The sequence below is a fragment of the Myxine glutinosa genome, chromosome 7, assembly GCF_964187855.1.
Source record: "Myxine glutinosa chromosome 7, kmMyxGlut1.1, whole genome shotgun sequence".
Classification (NCBI taxonomy): Eukaryota; Metazoa; Chordata; class Myxini; order Myxiniformes; family Myxinidae; genus Myxine; species Myxine glutinosa.
The window spans coordinates 143,555,774-143,564,104 of NC_136267.1; the positions used below are offsets into that span (position 1 = coordinate 143,555,774).

Consider the following 8,331-nt stretch of genomic DNA (forward strand, 5'->3'; position numbering starts at 1 on the left):
GGCGAGCCTGCCCGGGCGTCCTGGACGAGCCCGGCATGGTGATCGCTCCGCGTCCTTGATAGGTGCAAGGCGATTGTGAAAACCCAGCGGTAGCCGCTACACACGTCCCCCCAGAATCGACTTGCACCGGCAGGGTCAATTTGAGGGGGGTCCTGATGACCCGGCCGAAGCGACCCCTGGCGGGTCGTGGGAAGGGGTCCGGTGTGGTGGTGGGCGGTCGAGTGGGGGGCACCGTGGACGGGGGGCGGCCTCGCCGCGGCGGAAGGGCCACCCGTGGTGGGTGGTCGACGTCCACGTGCGCCGGCTTGAGGCGGTCCACCGCAATCCGGTCCGACCTGCCTCCGATGTCGATGACGAACGACTTGTCGTCCCGTCGCAGCACCCGGAAGGGCCCGTCGTACGGCGGCCGGAGTGGCCCCCGATGTGCGTCGTGACGCACAAAAACATACTCCGCTGTGCGAAGTGCTGGGGGGACGTAGGACTGGGGGTCACCGTGGTGGGATGTTGGCACGGGGGCAAACCGTCGGGCGGCCTCCTGGAGGTCCGAGCGCTGGTGAGCTGCGGACCAGGGACTGGTAGCGTCGGGCACGAATTCGCCCGGGACGCGTAGCGCCTGGCCATAGACAAGCTCGGCGGTGGATGCCTGGAGGTCCTCCTTGGGGGCCGTGCGGAGGCCCAAAAGGACCCACGGCAGCCTGTCGGCCCAACCGCCGTCTTGAAGGCCGGCCATGAGCGCGGCCTTCATGGAGCGGTGGAATCGCTCGCACAACCCGTTTGCTTGGGGGTGGTAGGCCGTAGTACGGTGGAGCTTGACCCCCAGGTTGCGGGCGACCGCGCCCCACAGCTCGGAGGTGAACTGTGGTCCGCGGTCTGACGAGATGTCCGCCGGTGCGCCGAAGCGGGCGACCCAGGTGGCGATGAAAGCCTGCGCCACATCGGCGGTGGTGGTGGAGACGAGGGGAACGGCCTCCGGCCACCTGGTGGTCCTGTCCACCATGGTGAGCAGGTGTGTGAACCCCCGTGACGGGGGGAGGGGGCCCACCAGATCCACGTTGACGTGGTCGTAACGTCGTTCGGGCACGGTGAAAGGTGCCAGCGGGGCCTGGGTGTGTCGGTGGACCTTGGCCCGTTGGCAGGCCGTGCAGGTGCTGGTCCAATCGCGGACGTCCCGATGAAGGCCGTGCCAGACGAATCGCGCCGACACCAGCTTCTGGGAAGCTTTCCGGCCCGGGTGGGAAAGGCCGTGGAGGGAGGCGAAGATGCGGCGTGGCCAGGTGACGGGCCCGTGTCCGCCGCCCGGAGGGCTTGCACCGTGGTGTCGGTGGTTTGGTCCGCCGCCATAAGCGCAAAGTCCACGCCCAGGTGGACCGCGTTCGCGCTGGCCCGGGAAAGACAGTCGGCCACGGCGTTGTTTTTGCCGGCGACGTGCCGGATGTCCGTGGTAAACTCCGACACGGCGGAGAGGTGGCGCTGTTGGTGGGCCGACCACGGCTCCGTGACCTTGGCCATGGCGTAAACCAACGGCTTGTGGTCGACGAACGCCGTGAAAGGTCGGCCCTCCAGGAGGTGGCGGAAATGGCGGACGGCCAGGTGTAGACCGAGGAGCTCCCGGTCAAACGTGCTGTATTTGAGCTCGTTCGGCCGGAGCTGCCGGCTGAAAAAAGCGAGTGGCTGCCAAACCCCGTTCACCCATTGCTCATGTACGGCGCCCACCGCGTAGTCGGAGGCATCCGTGGTGAGGGCGATGAGAGCGTTGAGCACCAGGTGAGCGAGCAGTGTTGCGTCGGCGAGGGCCCGCTTTGAGCTTTGGAAGGCCGCATCCATTGCTGCGGACCAGGCGATGTCGTGCTTGGCCGGCTTGCCCCGGAGGGCTTCGTAGAGGGGCCGCATGAGTTGAGCAGCACGGGGCACGAAGCGGTGATAAAAATTCACCATTCCCAGGAATTCCTGCAGGGCCTTTATGGTGCGGGGACGCGGGAACGTGGTGATGGCCTCGACCTTGGTTGGCAGCGGCACGGCCCCGTTCTTGGTGATGTGGTGGCCCAAAAAATCAACGGCCGTCGTGCCGAAGTGGCATTTGGCCGGGTTGACGATGAGGCCGTGCTCGCTGAGGCGCCCGAACAGTGTTCGGAGGTGGAGGAGGTGCTCGGCCCGGGACGTGCTGGCGACGAGGATGTCGTCCAGGTAAATGAAAAGGAACGGCAGGTCACGCAGCACGCCGTCCATCAAGCGCTGGAACGCCTGAGCCGCGTTCTTGAGACCAAACGGCATCCGCAAGAATTCGAATAAGCCGAACGGCGTGATGACTGCCGTTTTAGGGACGTCGGCCGCCCTGACAGGTACCTGGTGATATCCCCGTATGAGATCAATTTTCGAAAAAATGACCCGTCCCGCCAGACAGGCGGAGAAGTCTTGGATATGCGGGATCGGGTACCTGTCGGGGGGGGGGGGGGGTAGCGTCATTGAGACGGCGGTAGTCGCCACACGGGCGCCATCCACCCCCCGGCTTTGGCACGATGTGCAGTGGCGAGGCCCACGCGCTATCGGAGCGCCGCACGATGCCGAGGTGCTCCAACGCGTCGAACTCGGCCTTCGCCACGGCGAGCTTGGCTGGGTCGAGGCGGCGGGCCCTGGCGTAGACCGGCGGGCCCGTGGTTGGTATGTGGTGCTCGATCCCATGCCGTACTGCGACGGCCGAAAACGTCGGCCGCGTGAGGGCCGGGAACTCCGTGAGCAGGCGAGCAAACTCGTTCGCCGCCGGGACGGCGCATGCCAGCTCGGTCGGCGCGGAGCTGCCAATGTGCATACCAGGGAGCTGAAGGTTTTGGCGTTGATTAAACAACGCCGTTGGACGTCCACCAGCAGTCCGTGTGCGCAGAGGTAGTCGGCGCCTAGCAGAGCCATGGGCACGTTTGCGGTTACAAACGTCCAAGCAAAGCGTTGGCCGCCGAAGCAGAGGGTGACGTTGCGCGGGCGAAGGTGCGGATGGTCGATCCGTTGGCCGCAACCAAGGAGGGGCCGCAAACCGCGGATTGCCTGTCCTGGTCAGAAGCGGGTATGACGCTCAGTTGGGCGCCGGTGTCGCACAGGAAGCGCCGTCCGGACGCTTTATCCGTGATGAACAGTAAGTTGCCCGTGTGGCCGGCGCTCATGGCTGGTAATGAACGCCGGCCCGGCCGTTTCCAGGCCTGCCGAAGGTGCACGGGGGTCGGCATGTCCGGGCCTTCTGTCCGAACCTGGCATGATAGTAACACCACGCTTGGTCAGGTGGAGGCCCCGGTCGTCGTGCTGGAGGTGGTCGGCTCGGTGTAGCGGCCGCCAATTGCGTCGGCAGTTCGGTCGTCGACCGTGCCGGGTGCTCGGGCGCCATGGGTGTTGCGTCGGACGGCGGTGGGTCCCATGTCGCCGCTGCGATGCGCTGTCCTGCGGCGGAGATCTTGTCGGCTTCTCTGGCAAGGGCCCGGGGATCTGTGATCGTCGTGCTTGCCAGGGCGAGGCGTACCGGGTTAGGCAGCTGACGGAGGAACAGCTCCCGGAACAGGAATGCCGGAGAGTGCTCGCCGAGCAGTGAAAGCATGTCGTCCATTCGCTCGGAAGGGCGCGTGTCGCCGAGCTCGGGCAGGTCGAGCAGGCGCCGTGCGCGTTCCGCCGATGGGAGGGCGAAAGCGTCGAGGAGAAGCTTCTTAATCGCGCCGTATTTGTCAGCGGCTGGCGGGCTCTCGAGGAGGCTCAGGGCGCGGGCCGCGGTGGCCGAACCGAGCGCTGCTACCACATGGTGGAAGCGGGTGTCGTCGGCCGTGATGCCTCGCAGGGCGAACAGGGAATCCGCCTGTGCGAACCAAACCGCCGCGTGAGCCTCCCAGAAGGTAGGCAGTTTAAGGGCGACTGCCGTGTCCATGTCGGTAGGTCACCAATGAAGGAGCTGGGGCTCCCACGTCGATCGGAAGAATGGACGCGACAAAAAGCTGGAATTCATCCGAGTTGCTTTAATCAAACCAAACACTCAGGCACTCTGAAAAGCCCGTTTATCGGGCAGCAATATATATACATATTATCCCGGAGCGTTTGCCCAGGAAAGGCGAGAGGGGGCGTGGCCCAGCGTCCTGGCTGCGGCCTGGCAAGTTGAGGGCGAGCCTGCCCGGGCGTCCTGGACGAGCCCGGCATGGTGATCGCTCCGCGTCCTTGATAGGTGCAAGGCGATTGTGAAAACCCAGCGGTAGCCGCTACAATATCACCTTTATCTGTCAATATTGTTGAAATGAAGATCAAATAGCTGTATGTTGAAATATGTTGAAAAAGTCAAAACTTTACATGGGGTGTACTTACTTTTTCACGTGACTGTGTGTGTGTGTGTGTGTGTGTGTGTGTGTGTGTGTGTGTGTGTGTGTGTGTGTGTGTGTGTGTGTGTGTGTGTGTGTGTGTGTGTGTGTGTGTGTGTGTGTGTAAACAGTTATTTTCTCACAATTTATTATTATTGTTGAGACATATACACCTTCTTTGACACTTTTAAGACCTACTGACTTTTTAAGACACTTTGGACAACTTAAGGCCATTTGGACACTTTTGTCCCCTTTTGCTCTTTCATCCATAGACACCTTTAGACCCCATTTGGTCCTTTTAAGAGCCTTGATTCTTTAAATACGTTAGTCCCCTTTATGACCCTAAAAACACTTTTGACCTTTTAGAAAATTCGAAAAAATTTCCTCCCAAAATCGGTTTTGATGAACTTTTGCTGTGCAATATTCGCGTCGCATCACAAGTTGCAATGATGAATCTAAACTGATATCTCAAAGCGAAACTGATGTTGAAACATGAAACTGAAACTACTGATCAATGGATCATCGAATGGGACACCAGAATGAAATGCTGTGGGAAATTTCTGAAAGCAAAGCTGTGGGGAGTATAGAGAGGAGGGGGAAATTCGGGAGCTGACGAAACGATGTGGAGAGGGATAGGTGCCTGGAGGTGGTCGGTTTGTGTGTAAAGAACTTTGGTGATCTTCCGTCAGGTGGTAGGCCCAAAACATGCCTAAATCCGTTTCCCTGTTGAGCTTTCATAATATCACCTTCAATCCAGAGCAGTACTTTGGAGGTACAACGAGCATGGATTGGAAATCTTAGCTGAGAGAATGGAACAAGGTTGTCGATGTTACCAGCTGCACACATTACGACGTATGCTCACTGAATATTTATAGTTGAATTCCCATTTCTACCAATACACACTCTAAAGGAAATTTTTCTTTTCACGTCAGACATCAACAAAACTCTGTCATTGACGGGTACCTTTGCTAGTAGGAATATACTTGTGAAACAACACCTTTGCTGACTATTATGGATCAATTTTTCATTCTTCAAATACTGCGTTAATTGATATAGAATGCAACATGAAGAAATGTAGATGAGAAAAAGTAATTTTAACTCATTTAGTTTCGGCAAAATGACCGAGAGATATGTGCACTCGCCTCTAAGCTGTCCAGCCTGGGTTTGAATCTCCGCCCAGATATAAACTGTCATCTTGGTGTTTCATAGTAAGGGTGATTCATCAATGTGTGTACCGTCCCTCGGACGGACGTTAAACTGGGAGTTCCGTTGGCCTGCATTAGTTGGTGGATGTTAAAGATCCCATGGTGCCCTTCGTGAAGAGCAAGTGAGCTATCACTGGCACCCTGAACAAATTCCAAATTCCTTCCTCTACCTGGAGTAGTCATTATAAAAATGAGCACAGTGCAGCAATCATCTCATGATTTGAAAATGAAGTGTTAATGACGTTAATGATGACAGGTGCCTCCATTGATGATAGGTGTCATAGGTGCCTCCATTATGACGTAATAATTTGGCAAGTACAAAACTTCATCCTATCAAGATGAAATTGAGCGCCATGTAGGCATGTAGTTGAGATTCAAACCCAGGCTGGACAGCTTAGAGGCGAGTGCACATACCTCTCGGTCATGAATTAGTCGAGAAAAAAAATAATATGATGACGTCATCAGTCACGTGGTTCAGCCGCCATCTTGGAAAAACCAAAAACATTTGCACCTCTATATCTCTGAAAGCACTGCATAGAAAAAATTGAGACATGGCTCATTGTAAAGAACTCTCCATGGGGAATAAAATATGTTAATGATGATGTTATGGGTGCCTCCATTATGACGTCATAATTCGACAAGTACAAAACTTCATCTGATCAAGATGAAATTTCTTGAGCATAATCTAGGAATACATTAGTTTAGAAAAACAATAATGAAGATGTCATCGGTCACGTGGTTCGACCGCCATACTTGTTTTAACACAAAAGCCTTAAAAACCACTGAAAACACATCCTGGTGTGGGTTTGCAATCTCTGATTGCTCTTTCTTGTTATTGTTTTTATTTATGTTCAATGGACCTATTTTTGCCTGTTCCCCTTTTTTGTTGTGAAAATCAAGATTGATGTAAGATGTGTTTGGCTCAATACAATGGGTATACCTTGGTACTTCATTCAACTGTCAGATGCATTGTGACGAGCGGCACAAAACACTGCACAATGGCAACCACATCACAAAAGTCAAAGCACAACACATGACATGGTATCTGCATCAATATCTGGCACAGATCCTCCTGCTCGCTTGCATGCAGACAGACCGTTTGTGCCGGACAAATTAGGGTGTGGATTGAGTGCAAAGCCAATGACTGCTAATGACTTTCTGTCTGACTGTGGCCGTGAAATTAGTGGAGCTTTCTGGGTTCGTGAAGCCAGGATTTTGAGTAGGCCTTTAGATACAAAGCATGTTCTTACAGTCGTGGTATCTCAAGATTTTTTAGCAAAATGTTATGCTTAAATTTATTTTGAGATATTAAACCCCAAGTGCCCCTATAACATGGAAATCTTTGGTGTTTAACTGGTATACCTCAATGTGGAGGTGCACGGCAGGCATTGTTTACCAAAAAAAACAAAAACCTCTGCATTAGCTCATGTATTCCCCACAAATTACTGAATTACTGGTGCAATGCGATAGACACTTCCAACACCGACGCTTGAGTTTTTTTTTTTTTTTTTTTTTTTTTTTTGTATACAAGATCGAGGCTCGTGAAAGAGCGAAGACAACTAAAACTACCCATAGGTGCAGTTCCCACAAATAGGATTGCGTAGGGTATAACTTTTTAACCAATTATTATGACCAACTCTTGCAACCAATGTAGGCCATTTAAATATCTTCGGTGAAGGCCTTGGTGGATTCGTTGGCGGACGTTTCGGTGTCCTTCGCGAAGAGTACGTGACCCATATTGCCAGCAACCTAAATAAATTCCAAATTGCTGCTCTGACATACAGGATACGCTGCATCTTCATCAGCGTCACAGCGACGCCACCAGCTGATGATGCTACCTGCAGCCATGTGCTACATCCGGAAGATGTATTTTAGTGTAAGAATGGCCAGCTGTCTTGCAAATCGGTGTAGATGTAGACACAGTAAGCAGGTGCCGAGTTTTAAATGGGAACAGAATGCTGTGGGCATGGTTGCCACTCGTGTTTTTTCTCAGTGTATTGAATCAAATGTCTTCGAGTGCGTGTCTCAAAGGGAAGTTCAGTTGACGCAAGCTGGAGTGTTCCATGTGAGGTTTGAAGCTTTGTACTTCCAGAGTGATTTTAAACAAACTTGAATTGGTAATTCCAGCAATCACTTTCAGTATTTTCAGCAAATTTGCAGTTTGCTAATTGCTTTCGGTGATGGAGTCGGAGTGTTGAAACTTTTCAGGGGAGTGTTCAAACCTTCCCCTGAGGCTTGCTGTCTCTCGGATAATTATGGCTTACCAGTCATTCGTTATTGTGCCTAGGGTCTTTCACCTATTTTGAATGGAGAAGACATTTTGAAGCATAAAGTCAGGGCAAGGCGAACACTCAAAATATCTCATTTTCTTCTCCTGTACGCAGTGTGTGGCTACAGGCTCATGTCATTGCTGTGGGCAAGAATCGTGGGCCAGGTGCAGGCAGGTATCTTCAGAATTTTGTCAGGATGCCCACAATAATTCCCCTACTCTTCGTTGGTATATTTGACATCTGCCAACTGATGCTAGCAGAAAGTTGACCCGAGGGACAGCGCTCTTTGAGTTGTAACGCCTGCGAAGCTCCGATCTGACAGTTTATTGCCGAGTTGGGAATTTAACTCGGTCTCGACAGTTTAAACATGAGTATGGTCCCTCTACACCATACCGTCATGGCTCTCACTTATCAAATGTGTGCTGTCAGACAGCAGAATGGAGAAGCTTAGTTAATGGGTACCAATACTCAAATTGGATGACAAAATAGGACATCTTCAAGTATTTACCAATTGAAAAAAGCTAAAGGACTGTGAGT

General features: G+C 53.5%; 1 protein-coding gene across 3 annotated transcripts in view; it reads right to left on the reverse strand.

Annotated features, from left to right (window-relative positions):
* Positions 1 to 8,331, reverse strand: part of LOC137431716 (tomoregulin-1-like) — a 147,158-nt gene that overhangs the window by 22,403 nt on the left and 116,424 nt on the right. The gene's annotated exons all lie outside the window — the stretch shown is intronic.